This window comes from Trachypithecus francoisi, unplaced genomic scaffold (genome assembly GCF_009764315.1).
Source record: "Trachypithecus francoisi isolate TF-2019V2 unplaced genomic scaffold, Tfra_2.0 Lachesis_group5, whole genome shotgun sequence".
Lineage (NCBI taxonomy): Eukaryota > Metazoa > Chordata > Mammalia > Primates > Cercopithecidae > Trachypithecus > Trachypithecus francoisi.
In genome coordinates, this window is record NW_022681470.1 from 5,466,330 (window position 1) to 5,468,812 (window position 2,483).

At 43.7% G+C, this 2,483-nt stretch overlaps 1 long non-coding RNA gene across 1 annotated transcript; it reads left to right on the forward strand.

Moving 5' to 3' along the window:
- The first annotated feature begins 244 nt into the window (after positions 1-244).
- On the forward strand, positions 245-1,849 carry LOC117075422. Its single transcript, XR_004433995.1, has 3 exons — positions 245-304; positions 998-1,264; positions 1,402-1,849. It is a non-coding gene; the product is annotated as an uncharacterized LOC117075422 (long non-coding RNA).
- Positions 1,850-2,483: the final 634 nt, after the last annotated feature.

Consider the following 2,483-nt stretch of genomic DNA (forward strand, 5'->3'; position numbering starts at 1 on the left):
TGGCATGATCTCGGCTCACTGCAAGCTCCTCCTCCCGGGTTCATGACATTCTCCTGCCTCAGCCTCCTGAGTAGCTGGGACTACAGGCGCCCACCACCACGCTCGGCTAATTTTTTGTATTTTTAGTAGATTCAGGGTTTCCCCGTGTTAGCCAGGATGGTCTAGATTTCCTGACCTCGTGATCCGCCCATCTCGGCCTCCCAAAGTGCTGGGATTACAGGCGTAAGTCACCATGCCTGGCCTAATAGATGACTATTTCAACTGATCTAGGCTAAGCCAGGAGGAGAGCTCAAAGTCTGATCTGGTGAGTAAGTTGTGAAGGGAATATGATGAAAAAGTGCACTTCTATTGCAAAGAAATCATGAGCTAGGTTTATACACTATGCTGTGAATGGCCAATAGATTATAAATTCAACAGTCTCCCTGTCACAGCTATGGTAATGATGACTGTTTAGGCCTCAGGGGAGCTTTAGGGAGAGCCAATTTCATATTTAAGTCATACTGACTTAAAGTGAAATATTTGAAATCACTGTTGAAATCATGTGGAGGTCGTCAGCAAGCAGGTGAGGTTGGAATGCCTATCATTTTCCTCAAGCTCATGTCCTCCCATTTTCTTATTTGCAAATCTATTTGGCTCAGAAAGTATACCTATGGTTAGTCAAAAATCACCTCCTGATGTTCCTTTTAAAGGAAGCTTCCAAGTTATTTGAATAGCTTCCAAGTTATTCATCAAGAAACAAAGCAAATCCAAAGATTGTGTCTGTAGGCACAAACTGGATTTTAACAAATGCTGGCTGCATAAACAATTGTTTTATAGAAAAGAATTTCTGTTCCTCTTTTCCCTCCCCTTCTCGTTCCTATTTGTTTCAGACCTGGGTTCAAACACTAGATGTAGAGGCTATAAGCTATTGGAAGTACATTTGAGCCTAAAATAAACTGACTCTCTTCTGCCTTGGTTTTCTCACTTGTAAATGGAGATTTTTGTGCCTATCTCAAAGGAACATTGCAAGGATCAAGGGACAGAAAGTGCAGCAAGTGGCCAATGAATAGAAGCCTGGTTTTCTGAGCATCATTGCAGCTACAAGCTTCAGTCTACCAGAGAATGTGAGGTGTTATTCTTCTAGGGCAGTGATTAGAAAAGAAAATGAAAGTAGCAGTACTCTTTTCCTAATGCAACCATAGGCGGATGACCAGAATTTGTCATCCATAATGTAGAAGCTGCTGTGCCTGAGGACATAGAAAGTGGGCAGAGGTGGAGGGGCAAGGTAGAGAGTGGAGTGGAAGGTAGGGAGAGTTTGATCCTAGCCTGCACTGCTCCTCAGAGGTACTTTAGCTCCTTTGGAACAGTATTAGAAAATCATGGCTCTATCAACTCATGTCTGAAAATCAATTGCTATTTCAGAGCAGGAGCTGACCAATCTTGGAAATAAGGAAGGGAGAGAGGCAGCCAAGCCAGCAACTCCTAGGATTAGTCACTTTGCCTGGAGTCAGCTCTTGGAGGTTCCCCAGGAGCTGCCCAGCCTTATGTCATGTCTGGTCAGCAGAGTCCCAAAGAAGCTTGTCATTCTCTAGGCATTTGTGCTTACATTCTGATGGGCCTAATAGCAGGGAGATGACATGGAGTCCAGGCAGAATGGCTGAGATTTCTACTGGTTGGGACCTCCATCTTCTCCTTCATACCTTTCCTACCTTTCTTTGCCCATGCATTCAACAGACATTCATTACCCAATAAATGCCAGGTAGTAAGCCAGGACCTGTGGAGAGAAGATGAATAAGACACTGTCTCTGTCTCTCAGGAACTCTCAGCTTCTTAGGGAGGCACATGTACATCCTAATAAACACAGTGCATCTCATGAATGTGTAAGTTTCAATTATTGATATAGGCATACACAGAGGGACTTCATTACTAGCAGGACCTATAGTGTTTCATGCCCTCTCTCCTTGCTTCCTTGCTGCTCGTATCATCCTTCCTTCAAGGAATTTGGGGGGATGGTAGACTGAAAGTGGCTCTTTCTGCATACTTCTTCTTGAAAATAAACACTTGCTCTCTTCTTAGAGGCTGACTATACTGATAGCTACCACTTCTTGACTGCTTATTATCCATTGGATTATTGCTAAGCCCTTTACATATATGTTATCATTTAATTTTATTGAATCTTCACCATAACACTTCAATGGAGATATTTTTCCAAAGAAGAAAAGGTGAAACTCAAAGTAGTTGTATTAGTCTGTTCTCGCATTGCTATAAAGAACTACCTGAGACCAGGTAACTTATAAAGAAAAGAGGTGGGCCAGGCATGGTGGCTCATGCCTGTAATCCCAGCACTTTGGGAGGCTGAGGCAGGTGAACCACGAGGTCGGGAGTTAGAGACCAGCCTGGCAAACATGGCGAAACCCCGTCTCTACTAAAATACACACACACACACACACACACACACACACACTAGTTGGGTGTGGTGGCGTGCACCTGTAGTCCTAGCTACT